General features: G+C 45.8%; 1 long non-coding RNA gene across 1 annotated transcript in view; it reads left to right on the top strand.

The window, feature by feature from the left end:
* The window catches only part of LOC137541196 (uncharacterized), a 28,097-nt gene extending 16,291 nt beyond the window's left edge, over nucleotides 1–11,806 (top strand). The window contains exon 2 of the long non-coding RNA XR_011025101.1: nucleotides 11,126–11,806. This is a non-coding gene — a long non-coding RNA (uncharacterized lncRNA). The remainder of the gene's footprint in view (nucleotides 1–11,125) is intronic.
* The last annotated feature ends 3,172 nt before the right edge of the window (nucleotides 11,807–14,978 follow it).

Raw genomic sequence — 14,978 nt, 5'->3', positions numbered from 1 at the left:
GGGCTGTAGAGTGCATGGACCGCACATGGTGGGCTGTGGAGTGTACGGACCGCACATGGTGGGCTGTGGAGTGTATGGACCGCACATGGTGGGCTGTAGAGTGTATGGACTGCACATGGTGGGCTGTGGAGTGCATGGACCGCACATGGTGGGCTGTAGAGTGCATGGACCGCACATGGTGGGCTGTAGAGTGCATGGACCGCACATGGTGGGCTGTGGAGTGTACGGACCGCACATGGTGGGCTGTGGAGTGTATGGACCGCACATGGTGGGCTGTGGAGTGTATGGACCGCACATGGTGGGCTGTGGAGTGTACGGACCGCACATGGTGGGCTGTGGAGTGTATGGACCGCACATGGTGGGCTGTAGAGTGCATGGACCGCACATGGTGGGCTGTAGAGTGCATGGACCGCACATGGTGGGCTGTGGAGTGTACGGACCGCACATGGTGGGCTGTGGAGTGTACGGACCGCACATGGTGGGCTGTGGAGTGTATGGACCGCACATGGTGGGCTGTAGTGTGCATGGACCGCACATGGTGGGCTGTGGAGTGTACGGACCACACACGGTGGGCTGTGGAGTGCATGGACCGCACATGGTGGGCTGTGGAGTGTACAGACCGCACATGGTGGGCTGTGGAGTGTATGGACCGCACATGGTGGGCTGTGGAGTGTATGGACCGCACATGGTGGGCTGTGGAGTGTACGGACCGCACATGGTGGGCTGTGGAGTGTACGGACCGCACATGGTGGTCTGTGGAGTGTATGGACCGCACACGGTGGGCTGTGGAGTGTATGGACCGCACATGGTGGGCTGTGGAGTGTATGGACCGCACATGGTGGGCTGTAGAGTGTATGGACCGCACATGGTGGGCTGTGGAGTGTATGGACCGCACATGGTGGGCTGTGGAGTGTATGGACCGCACATGGTGGGCTGTGGAGTGTATGGACCGCACATGGTGGGCTGTGGAGTGTATGGACCGCACATGGTGGGCTGTGGAGTGCATGGACTGCACATGGTGGTCTGTGGAGTGCATGGACCAGACACGGTGGGCTGTGGAGTGCATGGACCGCACATGGTGGTCTGTGGAGTGCATGGACCAGACACGGTGGGCTGTGGAGTGCATGGACCGCACATGGTGGGCTGTGAAGTCTGGAGTGTATGGACCGCACATGGTGGTGGACTGTGGAGTGTACGGACCGCACATGGTGGACTGAGGGCATTCATGTATAAAGGGCACCAGGAAATTTGGGCGCAGGGTGAAGCCGTAAAACTACTCACCCTTGCAAATTTCTCGATGAAGTTAATTATTTACTCCAGGCCGCAATGGACTCTGCCCTCCCCCCCCCCCCCCCCCCGCAATTGTCAGCCCCCACCTTATCCATAGACAAGATGCTCTTCCCCACCTCCTTAAGCTTTCAGAAGAGAAATTCCCATGCGTCCTGTGTTGAGAACTGCACTGCCCCCTTCTGGAAGTCATTATGTTGCTGCCCTCAGAGCACCTGCCGGAGGTGATGCTGCCCACCCTTCTTCTCTCATCTCTTGATCTCTTCTATCTTATCTCTCTTGGAGCTCGTCAACGACCACTTGGATAAGCCGGACTCGTACCCCAGGATCCTTCTACTTGACTTTAGCACTCCAGAGAGAGCATTGATTATCACCAATAATCCCTCTAATCCAGGCTTCAGCTTTTTCAGTCGGCTCCCTTCATGCCGAAGGTTCCGGTCCATCGCTACCAAGACCTCAAGGCACAGGAACGGCTTCTTCCCCTCAGCTGTCAACTCTCTGAACTCTCTTAACACACTTCCGTTGATTATTCTTCCCTTACAAGCTAATCTTGATAGAACTCGATGCACCTTACACAATCTGTAGCAAAGTTTGGGTGAAAATTGCTTATGTGTTCATGCTGGAATAATTGCAGTTGTAGCAAGGGCCTAACAATAGGCCTTGCAAGGGATGCAGCTGCAGGGGGGTCCAGAAGCCACAGGGGGCCCCATCTTGAGAGTCTGACAACTAAAGCGCAAGGAGAGATAATAAACTTTCTGCCCTCTGCACAATTGTTGTAACGACTGCATCTGCTCAGCCACTGGTAAGGAATCATACAAAGTTGCAGCGGGAGGCGGCGCCATCCAAAGCTTAGCAGGGGGGCCCAGTGATTTCTAGTAACGCCCCTGAGTTGTAGGGTTGTACTGTTGTATTGCATATGCTTAATTTTTCAAGTTGTATTTATATTGTTTTATTGCTGTTTTTCAGTCCTGTATGCTGAGCCCAATTCCAGACACGACCCAGTCGTGATTTGAGAAATAAAATGACTCTGATTCATCTTACAACTCACTATTTCACCCCAACCCACTCTGAATGAGCTGGTTAGTAGCTTGGAGAGGGCTATTCTTCCTGCCTGCCCTCCTGTGTGAGTCGGCCTGCAGTGTGGTGTAGTTTGCTTTCAGAGGAGCGGCAGCTTTGCACGGGTGTACAAAGCTAGTGGAGAATGCTGTTGAGAGCTTGAGTTGATGCCAAGTACCTGACTATAAGCGGAGAGCATTAAGGGGTCCTGTGTTCAGGCCAGGCACCCCCACTTGTGGAGAATGAGGATCTAACTGAAGCCTTAGCGATTCACATTGCTGGATCTGGCTGCTGATCTCTTCTGGCCTTTCTCCAGCTGATTGCGAAAGCCCAAAAGCATACTACTGGGACTGCTGGGACTTGTTGTTCATCTAGGGTCCTGCTGGAAACTGTGACTCCACTGGGACATGCGGTTCATCTCCTGCATTGAGGAGAATGTGGATGATGGTAACCTTAAGTTTGTTACTGGGCCTTCTGGGACCTGTTGTTGGTCTAAGATCCTGAAGAGCAGACTCTCTGCTGGGACTTCCCCATGTCGGTGGGATTTGTACGGTAGGCCGCGTTGTTGGAATGAGTGGCAACTAATGTGTTACAATAACCATTTTCTGGTCAGGCTTGTGTGGAGTCACTTTCACAATCAGTCCTGATACCCCCCTCCCCCATTCATCATAAACCTAATCCCCTTTGTAAAGCCCCCCAATATCTTATCTCCTATTGTTATCAGGAGTGGTGCAATAGTGGCCCCACCCTACCTAACATTCCTCATGACTGTTCCAGGAGACATTCTAGCGATCTTCCTGATGAGGCTGTCGCTAGCACTTGGCATAAATTGGCCTGGTGAAAAAAAAAACAATTTGTTTTTGTTGTTTTACACATTGTGACATCTCTGAGAAATGACAAGTTCTGGTCTCGTAATCCCCAGATGTTCGTCTCCGTAACATAAGGTGATGTTCTTCAAACACGAGGTCTTATTCCGTAGTTCGGAATCTTGTTTTTAAACGTGACTCAACTGTCAAGTTTGTCTAGGCTGACATAACGAGTTGTGTTGAGGCATGCGTTGTGTCTCTGACTAATAAATACCGTAGTGTTTAAATTCATGCATGCTCTATAAACCAAACCATTATTCCAAGCGCCAGCCAAAGCAGAAGCAAGCTCGGTCCTGCTCCTCACCCAACCGATGGGGAGAAGAATGAGGTTCACGGACATCACCGGTCGTTGTGCCTTCCTTGCCTGTTTGGGTTTGCTGATGGACATTACTGGGATTATATTAATTATCCTAGGGATTACCGCCAACTTGAGTTACTGGGATTTTTTCATCTACACGGGGGCAGCCGCCTTGGGACTCAGCATCTTGTTGTGGTTACTTTGGTATACGTTCAACGTGGAGGTCTCTTATGAAGAGCTGGGATTGGATATGTCATGAGTCAAGGGTTGACCTTTGACTGGTATTAATTCAAGGTTATGGTTGTTGCTGGTTTTCAACCCAAAATCGTCAAAAAAAAGATGAAATTTTCTTTTAAGTTGGAAACTTGGAGAAGCTCAAAACTTCACATTAATTATATATTTTTATTTTTTTATTTACTATCTATTTATTTATTCGGTCCAACACTTCAGTTTTTTAAAGGAGACAGTTTGCTGCTTATGAACCTGTGTGGAACATCACGAGGGGTCGCCCACATCTTCTTGTCGGAGAAAATGAAGGTATCGTATACGTATGTGTCTATTATATAAAGTGTAAAGCTGTAATATATCATGAGCATGCAGATTAAGTTATCGACACATCTGGGGGCTTTCTCCCTCAGGATGACCTCTTCTGTAGTTGCCTCAAGCCTAGTTTACCTTCAAACACCCCTCCAGCCAGGATTATCGCTCTTGTTCTTGAGTTTCAACCTCATTTGGGTTCTCACACTTCTCTATAACCTCATATACAAATATTTCCTAACTTCCTGTTGTGACAGGAAGTGAGGTTTCACCCAAATAAACAAACACTATCTAGCGGAGACTCATTACAACCTCTGCCAGCTCTACATTCTGACCCTGTGACTCATAGTAGATCTCATGTGAAGATACCATATGAGGAAAACGCTCTCTAATAGGGACAAAGACTGCAGGAACCACCTGACAAAAGGTCTTCTTCTCTTCTCTCCCTCTGTTAGGAGGTTTTGATTGGATGTGAGACGCCAGACTCCTTTGTTTGGGTGGAGTCTGGAGATTAGGGTTATCGTTGGGGTACGCTTGGCTCTGCTGGGCTCTATGTAGGTCGGTATCGTAGTCACAACATAGTTTTCTGTCCTGTTCCAGGAGTTATATTTCTCTTTGTGGAGGATAGACCGACCCAGCCGGAGGGGGCACAACGGGAGCAGAAGCACACAGCAATGCTTTGGGTACATACAATAGCATCCTAGTTTCCTGTCTATCAGTCACTGGATTTGTGCTGATTCTGAACATGAGATAACCGTGATTGCTGGCCAGTGCAGTTACTCACTCCTGCAGCAAGGGGGCAGTCTGTACACTAGATGCTATACGGTTGCCCATGGATGCAGAGAAAAAACATTTTAGCTTATTTTCTGGTTTGGAAATTCATTGCAGACTTAAGTAATAAATAAGATCATTTTTAATAAAAAATAATTTACTAAAATGACGATTCGACCAATTTCGGCCCAAAATAGGTGCACAGTGGTAACGTCATGCAATATCGTGATAAACGCAACCAGCCACTGTCCCCCAAACTGAAGTATCCCCCTTTCCCCCGTGCCCATGCATTGGAAATCTCACCTGCTTCAGGTCTCCTCCTCAGGCCGGTGTGATGTCACACGTCACATGGTATACGCGGTGCCACGTGGGGCGCTCATGCAGAAGCGGCGGACCTGGAACTGTGGTGGGCAATCATGGCAGCTGGTGCAGGTGAGATTACAATGCAATGGCACTGGAGGGGAAAGGGGGGGGGGGGGCATTTACATTTGGGGGGGGCGGAGGCGGAGTCACAGCTCCAATTTCCGAGATATTTCATGCTGGAATCGATCGGGAATCGGCCTGCAGTGTATGGGCAGAAGATTCGATCAAAGAGAGATCGGACTCCTGGTCAATCTGCCCATACATCGCTAGATCTATGGGCACCTTCACTGATCTGTAGATCTGATTCAGAGGAGAGAGCCAGGGCCGCCCTCGGGGCATCACAGATGGGACTGCAGTATGGGGCCCGGGTGAGTCTGGGGTCTGGCCAACAGTGCCACAAACATGGGCTGATTTTGCATTGTGATATTTTATTTATTTTTTTCGTGATGCCATGCTTGTGCTTTGACATTCTCATTTCAGTGAGGCCCAGTGCACACCGAGCGGTTTTTGATGCGATCCGCCGGCCACATCTGCCTGTCAAACCGCTCGGTTAATGTATCTCAATGAGATGGTGCACACTGGCGGTTTGAGGATTGTAGCAAACCGCAAACGTGCCTCCTGCTGCACGTTTGCGGTTTGCAGAAGCGTTTCTGCCTCAATGTAAAGTATAGAAAAAACGCAAACCGCTCTGAAAAACGCTACATCAGAGTGGTTTGCCAGGCGTTTTTGTTACAGAAGCGTAACAATTTGTGTAATCTGCTACACAAAAACGCAGCCAAAACCGCTAGGCATGTTTAGAAATCCGCTCTAAACATTCCTAGAATCTCTCTGCTCCCAAAACCGCTAGCGTTTTGCGGATCTGCTAGTGGTTTTGGTGTGCACTGGGCCTGAAAGAGAATTACATCCCAATCACTGAAAAAAATGCTGAATACAGCTCATTTACAATTTTCGCAAGCGCTGCTCAAGCACTGCAGTGAGAGCAATCCCAGAGGATAACATGTGTCACAGCATTTTCCTGATCGCCGTAATCACCTTAAAAATAGGGGGTTCACCTCATATATATAGAGGGGGTAGGGGAAAGAGGGGGGCCCAGAAATTTCTGATGGTGGCCCTGGAGAGACCCAGACAATGGGCTTGATTCACAAAAGAGTGCTAACTGTTAGCACAGCCGTTTTCGCACGCAAACGCGAATTTTCACGTGAAAACGATACCGATTTTGTGAGAAAATTCGTGTTTGCGCACGAAACAGTTTAACTGCGCGTGAAAATTCGCGATCGCGCACAACGGCTGTGCTAACAGTATGCACTCTTTTGTCAATCAAGCCCAATATTTCCTCCAGGCAATTCTCACCTGGCTGCCTCCCGGTGTTAAGGTGGCCATACATGTATTGATTTTTCTTGTCCATATCCTGTCGATTTGATCAATACAATGGGGGCCTGATCGATCGTTTGATTTTCATCCATAGTAAATAAAATTGGTTGATTGCTCTAGCTGAAAGATATCGATTGGAGGCTGACTGAAGTGTGACTGAATTAGCTGCATGCTTGTTTCAGGTATGAGTCAGACACTACTGCAGCCAAATAGATCAGCAGGACAGCCAGACAACTGGTCCATGGTTACAACAGTTTCCTGTTGCATTGTGGGAAATAACAGCTTGTCCAACTGCCAAGCAAGCAGTATCTCCCTCTGTGTATAGAACTCTCAGTCAGTGTCGGACTGGGGGGTGGAAAAGTTGAGGGAATCCACCTGCTGGCCAAGCAGCAGTAACCCTGTGTTTTCACTCCCAGTAGAAACCTGCAGCAAATCCTCACTGTGAGCAGCAACACCTGATTACTGCTGCCTGGCCAGCAAGTGGATTTCCTCAGTTTTACCACCTTCCAGTCCGATACTGCTCTCAGTAACGAACATTCTGCAGAGATCACCTGGCAGGACTAAAGATGTCACCACTAGTGATACATTTTAGAATGTAAATCAGGGAGAGGAAAGTTTTTACAATGGGCAAACACTTCATTTATAAATGAATATTGTAAAAAAAATAAGCAATTGTATTCATTATGCTATTTTCACTACAGGTCCTCTTTAAAGTCTGTTGCTAGGTCATGTGTCAGTTGTATCTGCTCCAATGTTTATATGTCGGTCAGTGGAGGAATGGAGGTAAACAGAGAGGTGGTAAATATCACACAGCAAACACAAACATTGCTCAGGAAAATACGCACGATCCGGGCCTAAACCATTTCCATACAAGATGGGCAACTTTACATATATTCTCCGCATATCCCCCATTCCAGCCCTGACATCATTATTACCCCACAGGCAGGGGACGCTCCATACACTGGGGGCAGATTATACACATCAGGCAATCACAAACACCTGTGTACCAAAGAGCTGACACTCTAATACTCCTCAGCAGCCTCTGACTTCCGTTAGCAATACAGTCGGGGCCGATTCCACTGCCTGGATCTGCCGTAAGCTGATTGGGAGGCAGTGGTCAGGTGACCGTGTGGAGAGTCAGCCTCGGGTCTGGTGTGGTGATCTCCTGGGAATGGAGCTGTGTATGGCAGTCATCCTGATTCAGTCATCCCTACTGGGCAAAGGGTGACCCCCGGGCCCCGCAGGGCGATATTTCCCCAAGAAGCATATGACATCATTCTAGGGGTAGCAGAGTCAAGCTCAGCTATCAGTGTTGCAGCACTGCAGATCCCGCGTTCAGCTCCCAGCCAGTATCCTGTCTGCATGGAGGTGGTCTGCATGGAGGTGGTCTGCATGGAGGTGGATGTTTTCCCCATGTTTGCTTTGTTTTCCTCCAGGCACTCATGTTTCCTCCCACACCCCCTACATTTGCCCCAGACTGTGGCAGAAGGCAGGAGTGTGGTCCCAGCAGGGGCTGCCATTGCTGGATATTGTTACGTATTCTCTGTACAGAGTTGTGGAAAAAGTCTGCACTGTATAGAACTATAACAAAGCCCTGAGTAATGGGAGGAAGTACTCACAGCCCCCTTCCTTTATGCAATATTTACACAATATTTCTGCAGAGCGATACAACACCTGCCCTTTTAGATGCTGAATGATGACCGGACAGGTGCGGCTCTGACTACTGTTATTCCAACCCCCCCTCCCATGGCCCCCCCACTGAGTACCATACATTTAACTGTTTCCAGACTCCAGCAGTGTGCACAGAACAGGAAAAACAGCTACAGAGTTAAGGAATTCCACACTGGGGTACTCAAATTGTGTGCATTTTTTTGTCAGTCACAGAGCTTAATTCCTCTATTAATCCCTCATTAATTCACTGGCTATCCAGACCAGTTTACCGTAGGTTGGTTACTGTGTGTTGGTTGTAAGCTAATTGTTTTTATAATAGCTGAGCAACAGATCAGATTACAGAGCAGTACAGAGCTTATACACACACGTGTGCCGAGATGCACTCTGACAGCAGCAAATACTAGAGAATGCAGAATGCTGCTAGCTTGCACCTAAATACCTCTACTACTGTCTGCCTCCCCTCCCTTTCTTCTCTCACTCGTCTTTAATAGTTAGGACTCCTGTTTTAAAGATCTGTAGCTACACATTATCCCCAACTCCCCATCAATAATGTTCCCTCATAATCTGTAGTGCTGTCCCCCAAGTATTGCAGAACCCTCAGTATAGCCATGTCCACAATGTGTCACCCCAGTACTGCCATGTCCCCACAGTCTCCTGAGTACAGGTATATCAATCTACCCATAGTTATAGCATAGTCATAGTCTAATGTCCTACCATATTATTATTATGTATTTATATAGCGCTGACATCTCCTGCAGCACTGCACAGAGTACATAGTCATGTCACTGACTGTCCTCAGAGGAGCTCACAATCTAATCCTACCATAGTCATAGTCTAATGTCCTACCATATTATTATTATGTATTTATATAGCGCTGACATCTCCTGCAGCACTGCACAGAGTACATAGTCATGTCACTGACTGTCCTCAGAGGAGCTCACAATCTAATCCTACCATAGTCCTAGTCTAATGTCCTACCATATTATTATTATTATGTATTTATATAGCACTGACATCTCCTGCAGCACTTTACAGAGTACATAGTCATGTCACTGACTGTCCTCAGAGGAGCTCACCATCTAATCCTACCATAGTCCTAGTCTAATGTCCTACCATATTATTATTATTATGTATTTATATAGCACTGACACCTCCTGCAGCACATTACAGAGTACATAGTCATGTCACTGACTGTCCTCAGAGGAGCTCACCATCTAATCCTACCATAGTCATAGTCTAATGTCCTACCATATTATTATTATGTATTTATATAGCACTGACATCTTCTGCAGCACTTTACAGAGTACATAGTCATGTCACTGACTGTCCTCAGAGGAGCTCACCATCTAATCCTACCATAGTCATAGTCTAATGTCCTACCATATTATTATTATGTATTTATATAGCACTGACATCTTCTGCAGCACTTTACAGAGTACATAGTCATGTCACTGACTGTCCTCAGAGGAGCTCACCATCTAATCCTACCATAGTCATAGTCTAATGTCCTCCCATATTATTATTATGTATTTATATAGCACTGACATCTCCTGCAGCACATTACAGAGGGCATAGTCATGTCACTGACTGTCCTCAGAGGAGCTCACACTCTAATCCTACCATAGTCATAGTGTAATGTCCTACCATATTATTATTATGTATTTATATAGCACTGACATCTCCTGCAGCACATTACAGAGGGCATAGTCATGTCACTGACTGTCCTCAGAGAAGCTCACACTCTAATCCTACCATAGTCATAGTGTAATGTCCTACCATATTATTATTATGTATTTATATAGCACTGACATCTCCTGCAGCACATTACAGAGGGCATAGTCATGTCACTGACTGTCCTCAGAGGAGCTCACACTCTAATCCTACCATAGTCATAGCCTAATGTCCTCCCATATTATTATTATTATTATTATGAATTTATATAGCACTGACATTATGTTTCTTTTAGGGGGAAACTGCTTTTTTTTTTGGGGGGGGGGGGGGGGGCAAAGGGAGTTAGGGGGGGCCAGAGTAAGTTTGTCCAACAATTTCTGAAGGCGGCCCTAATTGTAGTTGTAGTTATGTTAGTAGTCCACAGCCCTTAGTTACAGCACAAAACTGCCTGACATCTCAGCGCTTTATAAATATCACCAGTAATACAGGCTTGCTTCACATTGCACTTGGCACAGCCTGGATCTGAGGTCTGTACTGCAGTGAGAAGCTCGCCCTGTTCTCTATTCTCCACACTCAAGGCCGGCCGTAAGAATTTGAGTCACGCCAGGTAAATGTTATTTTTAATCTGATGTTACACGTGTGTGCTGACAACTGCGGAGACAGGCGCTATGCTGTTCAGTCTGTGACAAATCTAACGCCTCGATGCCAACTCTAAACAAAAGTCAATCCTTTCATCTGAGGATTAATCCGTGGATAAATCCAGGAGCTGAAAATGAATAACAATGACTCCTGTCCTGTGTAGCTGATGACTCCCGCTGTAAGGTGGGAATTCGCAGGCAGTCTGTACCATCAAGTTATAGTTGCCATGGTTGGTGAGGAATTGTGCTTTTCTGTCAATTTTGTATTTTTGCCAATTGTATTGCCTCAATCCGAGCTGCCTCTATTTTGTGTCATATGTCTCAATCGCCAGCAGCATTCGGCCTGTAGAAGGTCTGGAAGCCTAGCGTTGCCCACGTGGGGAAAGGTGATCAGATGTTAGATTTGTAAGGCTCTGATTTGCTGGAGTCACTTCATGATGTATTACATTAACTTAATCGTCAAATCAGAACTTTACATATCGACCACATGATGAAAATGATCATGTTCTTCTCCACTGGCTCCTCCAGACATGGGCAACTGTACTGAAGGCCACCAAGTGTCCCTCACTCATGCTTTCTCTTCTTCTCTCCCACAGGAAGGTCTTCAGCACTTTTTGCTCTGCTAGAACATCCCCGATGGCTTCCAGAAGTCGGGGGAATTCTTGGTGGACACCAGAGAACGTGACCAAAGAGCTTCAGCACTTTACAGATTTGAAGGAGTCTTCAGGAAAGAAGCCGTAGAAAGGAGGAGCCCCTGGAGGATCCCAGCTTCTCTGCACAGCTTCTGTTCTATGTTCTTATATGGTAGACAATAATAGAATTCCTGGAAAGTGGACATTTCATATCCTCAAAGGTTATCTGACCTTAAATGGGAATTACTGTGCTGTGATTTAAGTGGTCCTCCACATCTCAAGATGATGGCCTCCTGGCCTCGGATGATGGATTATCTCAGGAGAAAGGATGTTTACACTTCAGATGTCTCAAATCTACCTCCGTTGTTGGCAGCCTGAGAGCTTGTTAAACAATGTGTGAAGGCATCTGATAGAGATTATGTTCTTTCAAGCGGCCGGATGAAGTGGCTCGCGAGACATGAAAGGATGTGTGTAAACCAAAGACATCGATATCTGTGAAATACAGGAACCATCTAACATGTGGCTCTGCCAAACCCACAACCGTAATCTGTAGTACGATATTGCACACATCAAATGTTATTTGTTTTACATGTTTTATCTTGAAGGAGAAATACAGGATGTGGCCAATAAAAGCCTTCTCCTAATGATATCAGCCATTGCAGATCATTATTGAATCTCTATTTCCACATGTTTATAATCTGCTATAAAATATTTCCAAAAACGGCCTTCTTTGAAGGATCCCCCACCCAACGGTCAGCCATGTTTACCCATATTCACACCCAACAGCCAGCCATGTTTACCCATATCCACACCCAACGGTCAGCCATGTTTAACCATAGCCACACCCAACAGTCATCCATGTTTAACGATATAGACGCCCAACAGTCAGCCATGTTTAACTATAGTCACACCCAACAGTCAACCGTGTTTAACCATATTCACACCCAGCACTCAGCCATGTTTTACGGTTAACCATATTCACACCCAAAGGTCAGCCATGTTTAACCATATTCACACCCAACAGTCAGCCATGTTTAACTATATAGACACCCAACAGTCAGCCATATTTAACCATATCCATACCCAACAGTTAGCCATGTTTAACCACATCCATACCCAACAGTCATCCATGTTTAACCATATTCACACCCAACAGTCAGCCATGTTTAACTATATAGACACCCAACAGTCAGCCATATTTAACCATATCCATACCCAACAGTCAGCCATATTTAACCATATCCATACCCAACAGTCAGCCATGTTTAACCATATTCACACCCAACAGTCAGCCATGTTTAACTATATAGACACCCAACAGTCAGCCATATTTAACCATATCCATACCCAACAGTCAGCCATATTTAACCATATCCATACCCAACAGTCAGCCATATTTAACCATATCCATACCCAACAGTCAGCCATGTTTAACCATATTCAGACACAACAGTCTACCATGTTTAACCATATAGACACCCAACAGTCTGCCATTTTTAACCATATTCACAGCTAAAAGTCAGCCATGTTTAACTATATAGACACCCAACAGTCAGCCATGTTTAACCATATTCATATCCAACAGTCAACCATGTTTAACCATATAGACACCCAAAAGTCAGCCATGTTTAACCATATTCACACCCAACAGTCAGCCATGTCTAACCATATCCACACCCAACAGTCAGCCATGTCTAACCATATTCACACCCAACAGTCAGCCATGTTTATCCATATTCATACCCAACAGTCAGCCATGTTTAACCATATTCACAGTCAGCCATGTTTGGTTAGATGTATGAGAAGCAGCGCACATCAGTATAGTTCCATTCGCATGGAAAAAATTATATCACAGATCTTCATTAAGCTGCTATCAAACTTCAATCAAACTTCATAGGGAGATGTAACCCACCACCAGGACACCCACCGGGGAACAAACTCACCCTCCTGGTGCAACCCCTGATAGATGTGTTGTTAATCGCTCAGTACCGCCCACATGCTTCAGGATCTGGGCTCTCAGTGTGAGATCAGTCAGTGTACAATAAACCTCGAGTAAGAGTAAACACTCACATAGCATAATACCATTTCAAAATCGTAAAAACTTTATTCTAAAGTCCACTCACATTCTCCTAGGATATCATAGCGCACAGAGTTCTGGTGTCCTGGTGGTGGATTACATCTTCCTATGAAGTTTGATTGAAGTTCAATGGCGGCTTATTAAAGATCTGTGATATAATTTACGAATGCGACTATACTGATGTGCGCTGCTTCTCATATATGTCGAATTTCGCATTGAAGACTGCCATCCAAGAACTGAGCGCACTCAAAACGTTTTTGATTGATATTGTACTGTAGCGCTTTTGGTGTATAGGTGTGTAAGTCAGCCATGTTTAACCATATTCATTCCCAACAGTCAGCCATGTTTAACCATATTCACAACCAACAGTCAGCCATGTTTAACCATATTCATTCCCAACAGTCAGCCATGTTTAACCATATTCATTCCCAACAGTCAGCCATGTTTAACCATATTCACAACCAACAGTCAGCCATGTTTAACCATATTCACAACCAACAGTCAGCCATGTATAACCAAATCCACAACCAACAGTCAGCCATGTTTAACCATATTCACAACCAACAGTCAGCCATGTTTAACCATATTCACAACCAACAGTCAGCCATGTATAACCAAATCCACAACCAACAGTCAGCCATGTTTAACCATATTCACAACCAACAGTCAGCCATGTTTAACCATATTCACAACCAACAGTCAGCCATGTTTAACCATATTCACAACCAACAGTCAGCCATGTTTAACCATATAGACACCCAACAGTCAGCCATGTTACCATATTCACACCCAGCTGCCAGCCATGTTTTCCCATATTCATTCCCAACAGTCAGCCATGTTTAACCATATTCACAACCAACAGTCAGCCATGTTTAACCATATTCATTCCCAACAGTCAGCCATGTTTTCCCATATTCACAACCAACAGTCAGCCATGTTTAACCATATTCACAACCAACAGTCAGCCATGTTTAACCATATTCATTCCCAACAGTCAGCCATGTTTAACCATATTCACAACCAACAGTCAGCCATGTTTAACCATATTCATTCCCAACAGTCAGCCATGTTTTCCCATATTCATTCCCAACAGTCAGCCATGTTTAACCATATTCATTCCCAACAGTCAGCCATGTTTAACCATATTCACAACCAACAGTCAGCCATGTTTTCCCATATTCATTCCCAACAGTCAGCCATGTTTAACCATATTCACAACCAACAGTCAGCCATGTTTAACCATATTCATTCCCAACAGTCAGCCATGATTAACCAAATCCACAACCAACAGTCAGCCATGTTTAACCATATTCATTCCCAACAGTCAGCCATGTTTAACCCTATTCATTCCCAACAGTCAGACATGTGTAACCAAATCCACAACCAACAGTCAGCCATGTTTAACCATATAGACACCCAACAGTCAGGCATGTTTAACCATATTCATTCCCAACAGTCAGCCATGTTTTCCCATATTCATTCCCAACAGTCAGCCATGTTTAACCATATTCATTCCCAACAGTCAGCCATGTTTAACCATATTCACAACCAACAGTCAGCCATGTTTTCCCATATTCATTCCCAACAGTCAGCCATGTTTAACCATATTCACAACCAACAGTCAGCCATGTTTAACCATATTCATTCCCAACAGTCAGCCATGTTTAACCATATTCATTCCCAACAGTCAGCCATGTTTAACCCTATTCATTCCCAACAGTCAGACATGTGTAACCAAAT

This window comes from Hyperolius riggenbachi, chromosome 12 (assembly GCF_040937935.1).
Source record: "Hyperolius riggenbachi isolate aHypRig1 chromosome 12, aHypRig1.pri, whole genome shotgun sequence".
NCBI classification, from domain to species: Eukaryota; Metazoa; Chordata; class Amphibia; order Anura; family Hyperoliidae; genus Hyperolius; species Hyperolius riggenbachi.
This window is presented reverse-complemented; position numbering and strand designations above follow the sequence as displayed.